The following is a 20,813-nucleotide window of genomic DNA, read 5'->3' on the forward strand; positions in this document are numbered from 1 at the left end:
ATCAGTTTGTGTAACTCCTTCATACACTACGGGAGTTATAATCATTTCAATGTAAAACAAAGATAAAATCTTGAATCGAAAGGGGAAATCATATTGAGCCTTCTGGTTAACCGTGGACTGTAAATCATAACTTGATCATCATATGGACCGCTTTCCGATGTGTTTTTAACTCATACCGTGTGCTGTTCAGCATAATATCCGAAGTTTTGCTCCACATGCTGGGATCGTTTTTAGGAACTTGTGGAGCAAAACATCATTCACTGTGCCTTGAACAACATGCGACAGGACACGAGAACACGCCGGAGAGCCATGCCGCAACACGACCGTGAAAACCTACGCAGTGGCAGGAACATCATCGTACTGCTTACCTGGAGTTGGGAACGTTCCTTTTACGAGTGAGCAGGTGCGTTCAGGAGCGCTTATAAAGAGGGAAGCTTTTTCAGGGATTGTTGAGGGGGTGTGGGCTGGGAGGCGGGGGGGGGGGGCAGTGCCCTGGTAAAAAAAAATCGAAGGAGAGGGGGCAGCTGACTGGGTTCAAGTCCATGCGCCGTCGCCACGGCCACGTGACTCTGAGGGCCAGGTCCGCGTGCTCGCTGTTTCATGAACGCTGACGAACATCAGACACCCAACTTCCAGGCTGCGGCTCAATCGCCCAGGCTAGATCTGGCCACTTAACTAAGGCTGACCTTGCACGTGCGTTGAGGCCAAAGCACTTTAAAAATAGCTTTGCTGTGGAAAAAATATAGAAGCGTGTGCTCGTCATGTTGTTTTGTTCGGCAATTTTCTTTCTTCAAGAAACCTCATTACGTTTTAGGGATTAATTGCACCGGAGAAACTGTTTTTAGATGACATCCTTCAGCCAGATTATTTTGGGCTCTGATGTGACCAAGTGCGCTATTCCAGGAGAGCAGCGCTATCACTGCTTTTTGATGGCAATCAGACGAAGTATCCTGTACGCCCCGGATCTCCGATGAGTTTTATTTTTAACTGTCCGTGGCCCGATGTTTTGCCGACGTGACGTTTAATGTTTGTGTAAATAATTGGACGCCGAGCCCGACTGACGCTGGTGTCGAGCTGCTCTCTAACACTTTACAAAGCAAGCGGGCTCCATGAGCATGGCTCCATGAGCATGGCTCCATGAGCATGGCTCCATGAGCATGGCTCCATGAGCATGGCTCCATGAGCATGGCTCCATGAGCATGGCTCCATGAGCATGGCTCCGGGCATGTGTGTCGCATCATTCACATCTGGAGCACAGTTGGTGTTTACTATGGTGAAGCTGCGCTTGCTTTACCGGGAGACGTCCTGACCTGCTCGTGAGCTGCTCGTGAGCTGACATTTCGCACAAGTGGCAAGCTCTCTTAAAAGTGAGGGTTGCTTTTTTTGTTTATAGAAAATCAAGTCGATACAAAGTGGTTTGGTGATTCGGGTATCGAAGTACTGAACCCAGGCAGTGACTGGAGCTCGCAAGCTACTGGGGCGGGTGGGAAGCCACTGGAGCTATGCACTTCTAAATCTAAATTAAAAACTCATTTCTTACGAACTGCTTTTGTGTTTAGTTTGTTGTCCTTCCCCCGCATCTCTGATTAGCACAATTGGTTACATACGGTGCGAAATAAGTTCAACATACATAGTCACCCGTGATTAAACTGGCATCTCAAGTGGAGTCCGTTGATGATCTCAGCCTCATCTCTTGAGCTATGACACAGCCTGTTGGTGTCCCAAGTCACTTGCAAATGAGACGCATTCTGGTCTCTCACGTTTTCACCTGGTTAAAGGAAATAAACAAAAAAACAGGCCGTTCTCTTACACAGGATTGTCTCATGGTGATGATAGCACAATTAGAATGAAATTAGGGAAAAGACTAAAATTAATCAAAGTCTGCACGGCGGTCATCTGGCCACTCCCGTGATGCGCGAAGTAGATGACGTGTGATTGTTTAAATGAAACTGCCCTGCAAATCTGTCCGCACTCCAGTGAATACGCCCTCATTGAACCTGGAGGGCAGCCCATCAGCTCAAACATGACCTCATACTTTGTATTGTTGGAAACGAACACAAACCAGTATAGACGTGTTGACATTTTATGAAAGTGATGTTACAAATTATCATCATCGTGAGCTATGGTCAATCCACTATTGGATGAAGGCCCCCTCAAGCTGTCACCATCTCTCACGATGCTGCGATGTCACACGATGTTTACACACGGTGAGGGGTCGGCAACCTACGGCTCCAGAGCCTCATGCGGCCCTTTAAGGATTGCTTGGTGACGTTCATTATTAAGAGCCAACGTCTCGTATCCACATGCATTGTGGCTCTTTACCGAATCCGAAAAAAAAGTCTCTTCTTGTTATTTTGGTTGCCGACCCCTGCACATTGTTAGGATGATGATAAACATGCGAGTCTTATCATCACAGCAAATATGCCGCATATATACAGCACGAGTGTGTCATTGAGCTCTTAATAGCACATGTGCATTCGTGAAAGAGACAGCAAGAGTGATCTCTGCAACTCCTCAATTCCCATCCTCCGTACTCTCACACATGGAGAACCAGATCCCTTAATCCTCTTCCCCAGCGGCTTTCCCCCACTTATCTGAAACAGTTAAACGCGAACGCAGCTCTTTGTGTTCGCCTTCCTCCCACGTCAGCTTCCGCCTGTTTCTGCCTTGGTGGATGAGAGGACGCGCGCGGTGGAGCTGACGGCGCTCGACCGGGTCGCGCACGTGTGTCGCCCGGGTCACGTGTGCCGCGCCGGGTCACGTGCTCCGCTTGGCCGTGACCTCCGTGCGAGGGACGGAGTCGAGGGACGGGGTCCAGTTGCGTCTCGGCGCGGCCTTCGTGGGCGCGATAAGAAATTGCGCGTGGGGGGGGGGGCTGCGACGTACGCAGACGGCAACAATAACACGCACACGGTGGTGAAAAATAATTCTCATTTTGTATTTATAAGCGAAAGATTAACCAGACGGACAGGCTTCATATCACACACCAAAGGATAAAATAAAATGTGGACCCATCGGATCCTTGGCCTAGAGCGCCAACGTTTTCCACCAGCATTTATTTTAGAAGTCAAATTGTACTTCCATGCATTCGGATGGACCTACATTTTGTTACGTGTGAATTTGAATGTTAACGTGAGTTTATATTTGGATGGTGAAAAATATTCTAGTGTGTATTACTAAATTATGAAAATCCATGACTTGCTGTAAGATAATACTTTTAGACGTTTCCTAACAAAAACGAAAAGTGTGCAAAGAAGCATGAGGAGATGCATGCTTGAAATTTCGTTGAGGAACAGAAAGAGGAACATGTGGATGAGATAACTACTCAGGTTGATACCATCATGCAAACTATTGAAACGTGAGTGGACTTGTGCAGGACACTTCATGTCTCGAAGGGGTGATGATGATAATAATGAGTGGCAGCCAAGCAATGAGATGTGTCCAAGAGGACGTCCACTGAGGACATGGAGCTATGAATTCAGTTCATGTTCATGTGTAGGATCATGAAAGGTAGCGGTCGCTTCGGAGGTATTCATCCAGCAGTGGATTGCCCATGTCTGAAGATGATGTTTCGTGTGTGTAAAACATCATATGGGAAGCTACAACACTCATGTTGTGCAGATAATTTTATAACTATGTCTTTTAAAAAATCTGCAGTGTTGAACACCTCAAATATCATTGTTAACTATCCTCACAAATATATTGCCAAAGGGACATCTGCGATGGCTTGAGGTGAGTACTTTGGGATTGAATTATCAAATAAAAAAGACGGCAAGTATTGTCATGAGTCTTGCTCAAAAGTAAATGTGCACTGCTCCCGTACACACGGCGGTGTGTTTGTGTTGTACAATAAAGCGTCAAAAATTGACTGCACATGCATACTCCAAAGATGCCACGCGAAATAAATCGATTTGATGAAAATAGACAGAATCTCCCAAGATTCCACGAACCCCCCATCTCCCCGCTGTGCACAGATTGAATCACGAACCGGATTGAAGGAGCGGTAGGAGCCGGTGCCGTTTTGTCGATGCGACGCTTGCGGGACGTCACAGCTGATGCACCGCACTCGGCACGCCACGTGGCACTGCGTCGCCACTCACCATGGAGTACATCATGGTGTGGTGGGTACGCCTTCGAATGTCAATACAAGTACGCATGTGTACGTGTGTGTACGTGTGTGTCAGTGGCGTATCGTGGTTGGCATGGGCCCCTGTGCAAGAAATAAAACGGGACCCCCCCCCCCACACACACACTGTCCAGGTGAATATCCCCTTCCTTCGTAGCCCAGTGCCTGTGGGCCCCTCTGGCTCACGATCCCCAGTGCACACGCGATAGTCAGTGATGTGCGAAACAGGCATCATGATTTATGATGACATCGTTGATGATGTGTACATATAGATGGCAGTGTATGTTAAACTTCTTTCGCACCGTACGTAGCCAACCGTGCTCATCGGAGGTGCTAATCAGTGTGGTACGGCATGTGACCAAGTCTCCCAGAATGAGCCCAACGTCATCGTCTTGCAGAAGCAATCGTCATCAGGTGAGAGCTGCTGAAGCATATATAGTTCTCACCTGATGGCGATTGCTTGTGTTGCGATCGATACGTCGCGATATTGGGTTATTTTTATTATTTACCGAAAGACCCAAAGAATATGTATGACTACTGGAGACAAATACTTTGCGTGAAAGCTGCATAGGTTTGTTTTAAAACGTTGTTCATGGCAGCTCGAAAATTACATCAAACTATTGCAACGTGAGACACATTTATAACACGAACTACTCTCGGCTTATCCACTATTGAAAATAATAGATGTCTTCAGTGCCTGGCCATGTGTGTGCATGTGTGCGTACACGTGTGGATGCGTTTCTGCAAAGCAGTCGTGTCGTGGTTAGCACACAGGTTTGTAGCACACTGCGCTACAAACCGGGCGACACGAATTCGATCCCTGCTTATAGCCAACATCGGCAACAAATCTCTGAACAGTCCTGGGTCTCCCCTAGGTCTACTCAGCCTTACATCAGTACCTGGTGCTGTGTGTAAATATCAGCTTTGTGGATAACAAAAAAGGTGGCCGGGTTTGGTGGTGGCCAAGCACCCGCCCCCGAGTGTGTTTTGTGCCGACCTTAATAAGCGATCGCTAACAGCACTTGCCCCCACCGTATGTTAGAGGCTATACGGGGGATCTTTGTCGTGTGTGTTTTTCTGCGTAGGGGTGTTATTCCTACTCCAAGGCAGCCCCCCCACCTCCACGTCAGCGATCCATCAGCACAGATAACCCCGCAGCTCTCAAAGCGGACTGTTTGGCAGCGTGTGGCAACAACCAGCCACCCCCTCCTAACAAAGGAAAACATCCTGATGCCCTTACAATTAAATGTTCAATTCTAACTTCCCCTCTTTCCTCCAAGGAGCCTGGTATGTTCTTATTGTATTGATTTCCCCCCCCCCTTTCCAATTATATAAAATTGTGCTATCAGCATTGTGTTGTCGCGAGACAAAGAAACTCCCATTAGGAACTCTTGTGGCAGGGAACATCCTGGAAGATGATAATACAGAACTACTTCTTATGATGCTCCTTCAAGAGGTCCTTTTATCCACACCAGAGCAGAACTTTGTATATACCCTGGCAAATATACTGAGATTTGTTTATCTCACATTCCTAAATCTCAGAACTAGAACACCCTAAATCAAGAGGAACACCAAATTAAACATGACATGTCTGTTGTTCAGTAATCGGTGACCGGGCTGAGCCCGTTAGCTCACTCGACTTAAGAACCTGGTTTTACCACAAGTCAAGTGTGGGAGCCTACTCCAAGACGGCGAGTAGCAGCATCCACCCTCCGACATCAACCCCGAGGGTCCCTCCTGGCAGAGCTCCCAAGAGAGCTGCCTTCCAATCCCCACGTCTCGAGAGGAGCGATGGAACTGACACAGCTACGAGGCCCGTGGTTGACCCCAGGCTGGCTCCTCCACCCGCGGCTGACTTCTCTGCAATGGGTGGCTGCCGAGATTTTAACTCAAGATCTCAGCGGTGCCGGCTCAGTGTCTCTGACAGCGTCAGACGCCGTGAGTCACCCGGCCATTTCAAAGCCATCGCAGTTCTTGCCGAATGATTGATATAACCCTCCCTTCTCTAGAGGGGCCCCCACACATTTTTCCGGGCCCCGAAGGGCAAGAGTTACTTCCTGCACGTCGATTTAGAGAAATGATATTCGTCTTTTTCCGGATGATTCAATGTTCCCACATCTATACTTAACGGGAACGTTATCAGGAGATCGAGAAACACACTGTAGTAATAATACAAGAATGACGGGGAAAGTGAAATGCGTTCACTGCACATTGGTTCTGCTGAATTTTTTTTTTATGAACATACGGAATACGCAGCATTGTGCATAAAATGTGTTGCCTATTGTTAAACCTGATGTTCAAAATATTGCAAGGCGAACTTATGTTTTATATTATGCATTACAGTACGTAAATGATCAGGTTTTGCTTGAAAAATGCTGACAGTTGGATACTGTAGTGGGTTTATTGTCATCAGTTTTCATTTTATATTCAATTACAGAGCACTAATGGGAATTAATGGGCAATTAGAATGATAAACTGTACAATTAGCGTCGCTGAGACTCCAAACTGTTTTCAATTAATTAAGATGCAATGGGAATCGTTATATTCCTTATGTTCAACCCGTTTTTTCTCAACACCCTCATAACACAATTAAGGGGGCCTCATTTAATTCTGATGCCAAGCCCATGCTGCTGCCACCTTCGTGAACGTCAACAATCTCTGTTGTACTGGTGGTGGCACTCAGCTTGTTGGGGTTGTTGTTGCAAGCTGTATCGAGAGTCTTGTCGTGGTGCCATGGGTTGTCTCCGATCCTCGGGCATTTCCAATGAATTCTGAGAACGCTGAGAGTCTTCGCCCCCCCCCTCCCCCACCCCGTTTGCGATGCCCTCGCGCCGTCAGGGCGCGCACTGACACATGCGGTTTTAATCAACCCACTGGCCACCCCCCGTGTACGCATGGCCATTATGTGCCGGGCGTGACCCGACTGGCTGCGTGTAGTGACCTGGCAAAGCCTGACCCGACCTGCACCCTTCACGCACGCCCCTTTTACATTTCCAAGAAACGCTCCAGCACTGCTTCTAGTTGCCTGGCCCAAGGCTTTCTGCGTCATCATGCACAAGATGACCGATGACCAAAACACCGAGAATGCGGCCGATCTCGTCAGATCTTGGAAGATATGCAGGGTTGAGCCTGGATCGTGATGCTCTCACAACTCGTGTTGTTATAGGGCTGTCACAGGGCTACATTATCAACATAGGCCAGTGCAGCACAACCCATTGAATTATACCATGCTGCGACGTCTATCCTCACCGAGTTCACAAACTCAAACTGACGAATGTGGTCGGTCTTCTTATTTCGTATGGCGTTTGAAAAGAAAAAACAACAGGGCTGCAATTAAATGTTTCATGTCGCAAGATATTCTACGGCAGCATCCAGGATGGTAGTTGAGTGGAGTCTGCTCGTTCCACCAGAATACGCGTGCTGCATTGGGCAGCCATTAGTGATACACGCCCGATGGTTAGCGCCTCACTGCATTCACCGTTTAGCGAATTATTGAGTGGTACACTGTCGTCGGGGCAGCAGAGAGAAACCAGGCGGCTCCTTTCTATTCCTGCATTGGGTCTTCAACTTCTCCACAATGCACCGTGGGAAAATTACATCCACGATTGGCATGGCGGGAGGAGTGCCCCATCTCGCAAATTGATGGCTACATGCGCTGCACGTGTACACGTGCACACCCGAGACAACCCGCCTGTGCATGCTGCAGTGGACGAGAGAACCACTTACAAGATGAGATTGACCGTCTGCTGAGGTCACAATAAGAAAAATGATTCGCTCTCGCGATGCAGAGTTAGAAATTGCAGGAGACAGGCCCCGTGACTATCGAGAGAGTGTGTGTGTGTGTATATCAGTGACGCATGCAACAACATAAATTATCCTTCCCTGTCCACCTCCCGTTGTTAAACACGCCTCTGTAATTTTCTTGAGTAAAGCATCTTGAGTGAGTGTCCTCACTTCGACGGCCTCGCTGTAAAGTAGCAACATAGCCGTCTTCGACAAGCACTGGGGAATTATCTTACTTCATGAGAAGCTTTCCGGACTGCAGCAATTCATACTCTTTGGTTCTTTCGGTAAAGTCACGTAGATAGGAAAATAAGCAATAGATCATGACGTTTCGATGGCAACAACAAGCGACCGTCCTCAGGTGAGAGAGAGAAACATGCCTCTGTGATGAGGCATTGTATAGGGGCGAGAGGGTGGGGGTGAAATTCAAAGAGGGCTTATAGGTGAAAGATTTAGCAATCTCTGGAAGGACTTGATCAACCAGGTAAAGTGTTAACTGTTGTGTCAGCAGACTCTCTGAGTTGCATTACATTTCTAAATGTTTTTTAAGTTTGATATCTAAGCTTCCGTGTCACATTTGTTCTCTCTCTCACCCAAGCCCTCTTTGAATTTCACCCCCACCCTCTCGCCCGTTACGGCCTCCCCTCCCCCCTCCCCCCTCTAGGATCTATATAATGCCTCGTCACAGAGGCACATTTCTCTCTCTCACCTGAGGACGATCGCTTGTTGTTGCGATCGAAACGTCGTGATCTATTGTTTATGTTCCTATCTACGTGACTTTACCGAAAGAACCAAAGAGTATAATCATCTTACTGTTAATCAATGTACGAAGAGATCAGGTGATGGAGGAGTATTATTCTATATCGATGGCAACATCTCTGGATCGTGAGAGACCATCATAGGCACTTATCTCGTGTCTATGCTCATGTCGGGGTTGGTAAGTGACCCAGTGGACGGCTTCCGGAGTAGCATAGTGAATATCTGAATTGCTGGCGGCGAATAACAGAATCGGCAAGTTGCGTAATTCACCATGAACATCGGCCGCTACTACCCTTGCCAAGATGACGGTGTTTTCTTGCTGTTCGTGGTCAGCACACACATTGCCCATCGTACCCCGCTGCCTCTTGGCGCCGTCGCTTTTGCGCGCTACAGCGCCGCTGACATCGCGCTGCTGCAGTCTTCCAAGACCCCTGCAACGACTTCCTGATATTGTTCTCCAGCGCCACCGGTCGTGCCCGTTCATTTGACGCCACTGGGCAAGGCGAACAAGGCGAGTCGTTTAAAAACACAAAGGGGCAGGAAGACGGCGCTTGCTGGGAGTTACATCAACGCGTGACCTCGCCGCTCGCTCTGGGTCGTAACTCTCTCGGTGACGATGGTGCGCTTCACTCTGCACGGGGGCGACCAGTCATGGGACAATGCCGCAAAGCATCACAATTGCCCCGTTTCTGCCTGGACATTGTGTGGAGCACATGCGTTCCTATACTCTCGATAAACATGATGTATTGGGTGGCTCTGAGCCAATGTTGTCAAACCGAGCACAACATTGCCTCAATGTCAGCGTGTTTACTGCACAGGTAATTTGTGTGTCTGCTGCGGTGTCTGTAGACTGTTTGAAAGCCTCTAAAGGGACTTTAGTGTGTACAAAACTGTCTGAAACGAGACCTTGGCGTCCAATGTTTTACTTATAAAGTTACGTGTGACGTGAATTACTGATGAATGGGTGTTGTTAACGCGGGGGAGTGGCTGGGGGTCAGATTGACGTGTACATTTGTTGGCCGCCGACATTGATCAGAGGAGCCCAAGATCGATTTAACAAAACATATCGCTCGAGGCTTGGGCAACGCATCAACCAAATTGGGGGTCCCGTAACAGTGCAACACATATGGTCCGCAATTGGGACGATTTCTCATTGTACAAGATTTAAAACCGAGGTTGAAAACTAATTTCTTTAGAACTGCTTTTTGTGTTTCGTTTGTTGTCCTTGCCCCGCACCTCCGATTAGCACGGTTGGCTACGTACGGTGCGAAAGAAGTTCAACATAATGTGTACAATAACAGAGTGCCATGGGGGTGACAAGGGCTGCCTGCTTAGGCTGAAGGGTGGCCAGGACATGGGTGAACAGAAATTTATGTTTTGATGAAGCCGTGTGGATATTTCAGTCTCGTGCCCTTGACGAGAGAACTTTCTCTGGTCACGGAAGTTTCCTCCCACGTGTAACACGCTCACAAATGGAACCGTGAAAACATCCCAATGCAGTCGGATCCTACTGGACGAGAGTCTTGAGGTGCAGGGAGTTTTTCTTGGCTAAATGAATGGCAGTATACCCTGGAGCCGATATATCGTCAGATCATAACCCAGTAACAGCTACAATAAGACTCAAATTGCGATCAATACAATGTACAAAGACGAGACGAACAGACCTGGAGAAACTGAAGAACAGCGCCGATAAAAGACAAGTACAGCAACATCTCAACGATAGCATCCGCTCAATAACAACAGAAACAGCAGATGTTCAGGAGTACTGGCGCTCGTTCAAACAATGCATCACAGAAACAACAGAAGTCATGCTGGGACATCAGCCACCGAAAAAGAAACAACGATGGATGACACATTGTATTCTCGATCTAATGAGCCAACGAAGAATGTACAAAAACAACAACTTGGAGAAGTACAAACAAATGCAACAGAAGATCAGAGAAGCAATCCGACAGGCAAAAGAAAAGTGGATGGAAGAACAATGCGCCGAGATTGAAGAACTAATTAAAAAACATGACAATTTTACTCTGCACAAGAAGCTCAAAGAAGCTGGTAACATCTACAGACCAGCCCCAACAGCTACCTTGTATGCGGACAACAACCAACCAATCCTAAATAAACAAGAAAAAATGGACACCTGGACAAACTATATACACAAGCTCTATGGCGCCATTAGAACACCTGCAGAAAAAGACCAACAGATATCGAAAGACGCTCTACACATTTTAACATCAGAAGTAGAATATGCAATCAAAACAGCTAAGTCAGGCAAAGCGTGCGGGCCCGACACAATCCATGTAGAATTGCTCAAACTATTAGACAGTAACAACATACGACAACTGACTAATTGGTACAATCAAATATACAATGGCAATAAAATTCCATCCGACTGGCTACAATCCATCTTTGTGGCCATACCAAAGAAAGCAACAAGCCGGAAATGCGAGGACTACAGACTGATAAGCTTGATGAGCCACGTGCTGAAAGTCTTCCTGAAGGTGATCCAACAGCGCATACGCTCCACATGCGAAAATGCATTGAAGAACACACAGTTTGGCTTCTGCAAAGGACTAGGCACAAGAGAAGCAATCTTCTGTCTACAGATACTACTACAGCGATGCTACGAACATCAGAAAGAAGTGTACATCTGCTTCATAGATTACGAGAAAGCCTTTGACTCAGTCGACCACGACCGACTAGCAGCTCTATTAAAACAACTGGGACTAGATAAAAACGACATCAACTTCATCATTGCTCTTTATTGGAAGCAAACAGCCCAACTCCGATATGACAACGAATTGACAGACCCAACACCAATACAAAAAGGTGTACGACAAGGCTGCCCACTTTCACCCAGTCTTTTCAACATCTACTCGGAGCAGATTTTTGATCGAACACTAGCAGATAAAAACATTGGTATTAAAGTCAATGGACAATACATCAACAACATCAGGTATGCCGACGACACTGCACTGCTGGCCGATTCGGAACAAGACCTACAACAAATCTTGGACGAGGTTGCCACAGAGAGTCAAATATGGGGCTTACGAATTAATAAAAAGAAAACAAAGGTTATGAAGGTCAGCCGAACTACAAGCGAAATAACAATCAAGCTTGGTAGCGAAAAATTGGAACAAGTACACCGATTTAAATACCTTGGTGTAATCATTGACGATCAGTTGAACCATGAAGTCGAAATCAAGAGCAGAATTGAACAAGCAAGGCAAGCATTTATTAAATGGAAAACACTCCTTGCAGACCGCAACTTGAGTACATCACTGAAACTGCGCACACTGAAATGCTACATCTGGTCAATTTTGCTGTACGGAGTTGAGACGTGGACACTGACAACAACAGCAACAAAAAGGCTCGAAGCTTTCGAGATGTGGCTGTATCGAAGAATGCTGAAAATCCCATGGACAGCCAAAACCACCAATACACAAGTTCTGCAAGATATGGGCACTGACAGGCAACTGCTGAAGACCATCATTAGCAGGAAGTGTTACTACCTAGGCCACATTGCCCGAAACGACCACAAATACCAGCTATTAAAGCTAATCCTGGAAGGAAAAATCGAAGGGAAAAAACGACCAGGACGGCCAAAAACGACATGGCTCAGTAACATCAAAACATGGCTACAATTAACAACAGCACAAACTCTACACGCCGTGCTAGACCGGGACCAATATCATCGTGAAGTCGCACACGCCGTTAGGCAGCACTAAAGAAGAAGAAGTATAAATATTATTTTGGTGGAGTGGTGGCACTGTGGCTAGCTCACTGCCCTGTTACAAGGCGATTGATGTCTTAACTGCGCCTGCCCCCCTCCCCCCTCCAACAGTAACAACAACCGCCACGACTCATATGAAATGGAGAGGTTTTAATTTAGCAGTGGATCTACATAGGGCTCTAACCATTACATTATTACTGGACTTCATGCTGCTGCATTACCGGATATTATGGGACCCGTATTAATAATCCAGCTATTAGCTCGACTGTAAGCGAGCGACTCGCAGTGTGAAGGTTGCGAGTTCAAATCCTGGGTGGCAGCTGCCTAAGCCCTTAAAGGTCGATACAATATGCAACGAATAGTCGTTGTCCTGTCGATTGACTCACCCCTGCCATAGTAACCGGTGAGTTCCACCACTGGCTCAGTGTGTAAATAGGACAGTAATACCGCCTCAATGTTCTATATTAACAGGAAATCCCTTTGACTTTGTATTATTGTTCCTGTATCTGCTCATCGGAGCAATCATCATTATTAACCCCCCCCCCCCCCGTGGTGCTGCGTGACTCCCCCTGACCTCTCTGTGCTCGTTGAGAGCCAGCGTGCTGGGAGTGAGACTTGCATAATGAACTCGTACTTGATGGGAATGTGACGAAGTCTTTTTACAAAACCGCTGGCCTGTGTTGTGTTTTCAATCACTGCTCCACTCACATGCGCGTACGCCCACGAAAATACTGCACATTCCAATGGGAAACACATGTGCCTGTGCACTTCTCCAACTTAAAAAATAAGATATATTCCCGTAGCCATAACGTCTTAAATTGAATTCCTTCCCCAGTACGAAGTAAGATCATCTTAATAAGACGCAATGAAAGGGCCGTGATGCACACGTGGCACACGTGGCACACGTTAATGACGCTAATTGGCACAATGATAATTGCAGGGAGCTCGTTACTTGGCCGCGTTCCGCACGGTGCCAAACGCGATGTGGAGCCTCATTCATTCACGCTGTTCACTATCACGTGCGATGCCACCTGGTTTTATTGTTTGTGATTGGGTTAATGTATTAATTGGGGTGTACAAACTCATTATTCGTGTTGTGGTGCATTATAGGCTAAAACAGACGCACCTCAGATTAGCGCGGTTGGCTACGTACGGTGAGAAAGAAGTTAAATATACATACAAGCAAGCAGAGTTTGCCTCAATATCGGAATACAAATATTTTCAGTCTATCGCACTATTTCAAGACCAATATTATCCAGCAGCATTTGTTTTGATATTCAGCATATATCCTTGTCTGTTTTTAAATGAGTACTATATTCACCCTATAACTCTTAACTGTTAATGTTCCTGTGGCTGAGTATTGCTATTTGTGCTGTGTCCAACCTGGAACCTCATCTTCTTCGAACCGATTTGTTTATGCCTCAACAGTACAGAAAATGGCTATTATTCCCCACAAACTTTGTTTTTGTGACCAGGACATTGATATTTTGAAATGTACCTATTTTCAATGAGAGTAAAGTAATACAAAAATGACGACAAAATATTTAGACACCAAGGCGCACTACCACAGGCGGGACTGGCCACAGCGGACCGAGTTCTCTGTGGGGAGGAACAACGTCAAGTGGGAGCCACTAGTGGACCCCCGGAAGGTGCTGATGCCACCACTGCACATCAAATTGGGCCTTATGAAACAATTTGTCAGAGCTGTAGATAAGAAGTCGTCAGCCTTCAAGTAACTTCAAGACTTCTTCTCTAAGCTGTCTGAGGCAAAGGTCAAAGACGATGTCTTCGTCGGACCACAGATAAAGAAGATTCTGGAGTGCAATGAATTCCCCAAGAAGCTCACTAGTAAGGAGAAAGCGGCTTGGAACAGCTTTGTCGCAGTGGTTCGTGGATTCCTGGGCAATCACAAGGTCGAAAACTATGTGGAGCTGGTTGGGTGAAGAACTACGGCACAATGGGCTGTAGGATGTCCCTCAAAGTCCATATCCTTGATGCTCATCTTGATAAATTCAAGGGGAACATGGGAGCGTACTCGGAGGAGCAAGGCGAGCGCTTCCACCATATACTGGACTTTGAACGCCGCTACCAAGGACAGGAGGCTGACTCGTGAAAGTGATGTACAGTATAATATTAAATCTCGAACAACTACTCACTTCTAAATCTCTTTGTGTTACTTTAGTATAAATACATATTCATTTTGATTCATATGTTTTTTTTCTGACTTTATGTGAACGAAAAGACACAAAAACGCCAGTTTTCTCATTGAAAATAGATAAATTTCAAAATATCACTGTCCTGGTAACAAAAGCAAAGTTTGTGGGGAATAATAGCCAATTTCTATACTTTTTAGGCATAAGCAATTACGAAATACTACTTACCACCCAGAAACAACGGTTGGCTACGTACAGTACATACAGCCTGGGCTGCCATCCCTTCTCGCCATCCACGGTGTTGTCGGGCGAACACCAGAGACGTCCTATTGCCTGTTCAGAAGGATCGCCGGCCAAAGGGTTCGTGACGGTTCTGTGCACGATGCCCGTGCGAGATGAAAGGGCCGTGCCTTGGCCTGTGCAAGGGTCGCGTGAACGATCTGCAGACAGACCGGCTTCACCCGTGACAGCTGCACGCGTGTGTGATGGGCAGGCAGTGTAACGCGCATCAGCAGCAGCAGCAGCCAGCCCTCTGATGATGTGGTGACTGATGAGAGGCCCCCATATACTGTGAACTTCAATGAAGCAGAGACACAAGGGAGAGAACCTTTTTGAGTCGCCTTTGCTCAGAGTGGCGCTTTTAGCTTGAATGTTCCATATGCTAGACGTCACTGTCTTAGGGGTGTGACGCATAGGACAAAACAACACACTCAATCGCATCAGGTCGCCGCAACTAAGCAGACTTTAGCCTGGACCGTGTCTGTATGGGTGTCTGTATGGCTGTCTGTATGGGTGACTGTTATACACAGATTGTTACAGGCAGCTGCGCGGCTGTGCTATGTTTTGGACTGCAGATGGCAGTGCGCAAAAGAAGTGTTGTACTGCGCTTCGATTCATAATAAAGGCTTTTGGGTTCGATCGCATAAGTATAAATGTGTACTTACGACGATCTAACCCAAAAGCCTTTATTATGAATAATACTGGTCGCGAAAGGCTACGTGTTAAACTGCGCTTCTATTCTTCCACGTCTATTACCCCCTGCCCGGACTTGGCAGCAGAGACTTGGGCCGCAGAAGTGGTTCAGATGCCACCACTGATGTTAGCCGTGGCCTGGAATCAAACTTGGATTTCCAGGTTCATAGAGCAGTGCTAAATCCACTGTGGCATCACCCCAACCCCCACGGAAACAACCATCGACATGCATCCATCAGAGACAACATGTAGATCCATTCATTGACATTGGCTGTGCTGCGGATAAACTCGATCCCGTCACAGAAATATGGAATGTCCATAACTGGCTCAGGATTGTAAACAGTTGCGCACTTCCCCATCCTGGATTCATTTATTTATTTTGAAATACATTAACCTTTCAAAAATATGTGTGTTTTTTAATTGGTGCGCGGTCTGTGAATCCGTGGTTTATTTCGTCTCTTACGCAGCCTTGCAGCGTCACGGCATGCAGGATATGAGTGGCATACCATATACTCAGAATCTTGATTTGAGGTGGTCGCACTCGTCAACCTGGCTCATGGATTTTCTGTGCTTGACGACATCAGGTGGAGCAGATCCCGTTACACCACGAGTCGCCGGTAATGCGAGCAAACATGAACATGCATGACCATTCCCACATTCCTGCCAGCGGCAGATAGGCGGCGTTATGAACGCCAGGGCATGTTCATAATGAAAAGCGTGCCACGGCTTTCAATATCACACGTTGCAGATAGGAGGAAGGGCACGCAAGCAGTTTGGGGGACGGAGCGTGCTAGCCAACCACTATGGCTCATCAAACTAGCTTGGACCCTCACGAACTAGCCAAACTGACAATAGTACGAGCACTCTGACCATACCCAATGAGTATCGTACTCGCCTTACACCAGCGCTGGCCCTAGGGGAGTGCTCATGGGGTGGGCGATGCACCACCACCAAAGGTCCATGTGTAATGTAGTAACTTGGCGGGAGACGACCTTACGGGTAGCACACTCTTTATTACACCAACTTATATTACACGGGTGGCTAATCTGCAGCCTAACCCACGGGGTTCCCCTGGCTACACCCACACGGGCTCTTACGCCCGTAGCTTCTCGGAACCCACCCGGCTGGGGTGTCCGTCTCGACTCTGGGTCCCACAGCCTCGTCCCACATGGACGTCAGACCACGGGTCCCACAGTCTCGCCTCCGAGCCACACAGGGTCCCGGCCCTTACAAGGACAGCGGAACTAGGGGTCTCAGGGCCCTACCTCTTCAACTCCGTCTTCGATCTTCCACTGGTTAACAACCCCCCGAGTGCTCCCGCGCGTCCCCCTTTATAGTCCCTCATGCGGACGTCGCTGAGAGCACCCACCCCAGTTGACCAATCACTGCGCGCTGCCCATGATCCTATTTCCCACCTTGTGTCAGCGCGCACAACCACGCACTCCGCGCCGCCCCGTGATCACTCACTGTCGGCGCGCGTCAACACCACCACTGCATCACCCCCTACCACATAGCTCGCAGCCGACCCGGCTGCTATAAAAAAAATGTATTACCCCCCCCCCCCGTGTGTGCCCCGTAACACAAACAACAATCACAACAACACAACACAACAATAACTCCGCCATCCGCAAGAATCAGAACATGGCACCGCAACAACAAGGACAATATGTACAACCCGGCGAGCGACAATGATAAATGTGTATGCAAAAAAAAATGACTCGTGCAGCGTCCCTTCATTTCCGAGCGCCCCTTGAACGGGCATTATACCGGGCAGAAGGGGAACACGGCGGCTAGCTGCAATCTCGGGCCCTCCCCTCTTTTTTTTTTTTCATGAAAAGTGTCGTGTCTTAGCACGAGTCCGCCTGGCTGGTCCGTCGTACGGCACCAGACGCGGTTGACCGTCCAGTGGTGCCGGCAGTCCAGGAAGGCACAGGGCAGGCATCGGAGATCCGTGCGTGCCTCGGGGTTCCGGTTCACAACGGTCAACAGCCGTCAAGTCCGAGACACCTGGGAGTGGGTCAGGCGGAGACACGTGAGGATCAGACTGCGACACATCCCTCCCCGAGTCGACGGCCACATCACACGCTCGGTCGTTACAGCACAAAGGGGGGTCATGCGGTGCCGCGAAGGGTTTCAGCCGGGAGGGGTGTACGTACCAACGGCGTTTTTCCCATTTAATCTGGATACTCTGGGGTCGTGCAATACGCACGATATCCATGGGTCCCCTCCATGGTCTCAACAATTTAGGGGACGTAGCCAACGATGCCTGTGGGCAGTGCAGCCAGGCCTTATCGCCTGGTTTCCAATCATGCGTATACACCTTTCGTGCATGCAATCTTTCGTTAGCGACCTGGCGAGACCTTGAATTCAACCTCGCAGCCTCTCGCGCTTCAGCCAGTTTGGCGATATTAAATTTGATGTGGTCGGCCAATTTAGATTTTGCACGTGGCTGGGAAATGCCCAGTTGGACATCCATGGCCGGATCGGCCTCCCGGCCATACATGAGAAAAAATGGGGAAAACCCCGTCGCCGCATGGGGGGCCATTCGATAGGCCGCGAGTACCCCAGTTACCTGTAAGTCCCAATCAACCTGATCGTTGCAGACCTGTTGGCACAGCATAGAAGTAATCGTCCTGTTTAGACGTTCAACCATTCCATCAGTCTGCGGGTGGTACGGGGAGGTACGCACTTTCTTCGTACCCAACAGGTCGCACACCTCGCACAACAAAACGCTCGAAAAATTATTTCCTTGGTCCGTCAGCAAGCGTTCGGGGGCGCCTTTGTCCAAAACATAGCCCTGGACAAAGGCGTTCGCCACTGCCGCAGCCGACTGGTTGGCGAGTGGCCACGCCATGGGCCATCGGGTGAAGTATTCGACGCCAACCAGCAGGTACTTGTTACCCCTAGGTGTAGTGGGAAAGGGCCCCAAGATATCGAGCGCAACCAGTTCGTTCGTGCGCGAAACCTGAATGGATTGTAGCGGTGGATTAGCCGCTATTTGTTGCGGTTTTCTTTGAGCACACCCCACACATCCCTTGAGGATGTTTGCCACGTCGCTCCCCATACCCGGCCAATAGTAGTCCCGTTGGAGTAGGGTGAGCGTTTAGTGAAATCCCAAATGCATGAGTCGTTCGTGAGCAGCCAGAACGACCCTACCCCGCATAGCAGATGGAACAACGAGCGTATGACGCCGGGACATATTGTCCCACTTCATCAGGAGGCCCTGTCTGACCACCCAGGAACCGACCCGCGTCTCCCCCCCCCCCGGGAGCCTCTGCCTTCCGACGCAACGTGAGTAGGGAACTGTCGGCCATTTGGAGACGGCCCCACTCTATAAGAGGCAACGCGAGTAACGAGTCCCCGCCCGTGGGAGCGGCGGGCGCGTCGACCCCGGGAGCGTCAGTGGCGGCGAGCAAAACTTCCGCGGGGACGGTGACAGGGGGTTTACACCGCGCCGATCCCAGAAGACATGCGCATTCCGAGCGAGGCGACAACCGCGACAAGGCATCCGCATTCGAGTGCCGCAATCCCTTACGGTAAATCGTCGTGAATTGGTAGTCTTGGAGTACCTCCAGCCATCGGGACAATTGGCCGGAGGGTTGCGCCACCCGCATAGCGTATTGGAGAGCCGCATGGTCCGTTCGAACAGTAAAATGACGGCCGTAGAGATACGGCCTGAATTGCTGTATAAAAAAAACGATCGCTAGCAATTCATGACGTGTTACACAGTAGCGTTGTTCCGCAGGCGACAAAACTCTGCTACCGTAGGCGACCACCCGTTCGACCCCCCCAACCACCTGTGAGAGCACTCCCCCAATACCCGTGTTACTGGCATCCGTGTCAAGCAAGAACGGTTGCGTGAAATCGGGGTAACACAAGGGAGGAGCCCGCACCAAGGCGTCCCGAAGGGAGCAGAACGCTGCCTCCTCTTCCAGCCCCCAGTGAAACCTTACCCCTTTAGCCGTCAAAGCGTGTAGGGGCCTGGCTATGGTGGCAAAATGTTCGACAAAACGGCGGTAGTAGGAGGCGAATCCTATGAAGCTGCGGACTTCAGTGACTGAGGTTGGCGTTGGCCACGAGCTGATGCAGTGCGTCTTAGCAGGGTCTGTAGAGATCCCTGAATGGCCAACGATATGCCCCAAGTACCTGACCGATTCCCGAAGCAGGTGACATTTAGCCGGTTTAAATTTTAATTTAGCGGAACGCATCCTGAGGAACACCCCTCTCAATCTCTGGAGGTGCTCCTCGAAAGTCCGGCTGAAAACGATGATATCATCGAGGTAAATCAAACAGGTGTCCCATTGGAGTCCTGACAAAACCAATTCCATGAGCCTCTGGAACGTGGCGGGAGCGGAATGTAAGCCCATGGGCAATCGATTGAATTCAAATAGGCCTCCTGGTGTCCGGAAAGCGGTTTTTGGTTTCGATTCCTCATCGAGGGGCAATTGCCAAAATCCCGAAAGCAGGTCAAGCGTCGAAAAAAACTGTGCTCCCGCCAAGGCATCCAGCGACTCATCCATCCTGGGGAGTGGATACGCGTCGGCCATCGAGATTTTATTTAGGTGGCGGAAATCCACACAAAACCGCAAGGACCCGTCCTGTTTTTTAACAAGGACGATGGGAGCACCCCACGGACTGGAAGAGGGCGAAATGATGTCGGCAGCCAACATGTCATTAACAGCCGACTGCACATGCTCCTTCTCGGCTGGGCTGAGCCGGAAGGGATTCTGCCGAATAGGGGCCGCGTCACCCGTCGCTATGTGGTGGCGCAACAGGTCCGTGCAGCTAATATCGTACTTGTGTCTGCTAAACACGTCAGCGAATTCGAGTAGCAGGCCCCTCAACGCTCCCAACTGCACACTAGACAAGTTACTAGACCCAGCACATAACGAGTCCAACCATTCTGTCCCCTCCTCCAATGGAGGATGCGTATCGAGGCTAGAATCCGCATGTGCAACGAGCTGTTCATCGACGGGTAGCGGCGCTGCGTGAGCCAGCACCGTGCCCTGTGTAATTACAGCTGGCCGCGATCCCGTATTCAGAACCATAACGAACGGATCCCTGTCCGCCCGCACCATGTTCTGAGCTACCGCTAAGTCGAGGCCCCCAACAGCTCTGTTTGACGGCCCCAACAGAACACCTTGTTCCGCCGCATCCACCCCGAGGGGTTTTCGCAATCGAAGGGGTACCAACATTTGCGATCCCGGGGGCACCCGCACAGTCTGAGTTGCCAGCGCCTGAACCGTAGCACAAACCGTGCGTATTTTGGTAGGACTCGTTAAAAATGCAA

The 20,813-nt window shown here is 49.0% G+C and overlaps 1 long non-coding RNA gene across 1 annotated transcript; it reads left to right on the forward strand.

The window, feature by feature from the left end:
- Nucleotides 1–290: 290 nt before the first annotated feature.
- LOC144729037 (uncharacterized) lies at nt 291–1,539 on the forward strand. Its single transcript, XR_013587615.1, has 2 exons — nt 291–403; nt 1,394–1,539. It is a non-coding gene; the product is annotated as an uncharacterized LOC144729037 (long non-coding RNA).
- The last annotated feature ends 19,274 nt before the right edge of the window (nt 1,540–20,813 follow it).

This window comes from Lampetra planeri, chromosome 31 (assembly GCF_965212315.1).
Source record: "Lampetra planeri chromosome 31, kcLamPlan1.2.h2, whole genome shotgun sequence".
Lineage (NCBI taxonomy): Eukaryota > Metazoa > Chordata > Hyperoartia > Petromyzontiformes > Petromyzontidae > Lampetra > Lampetra planeri.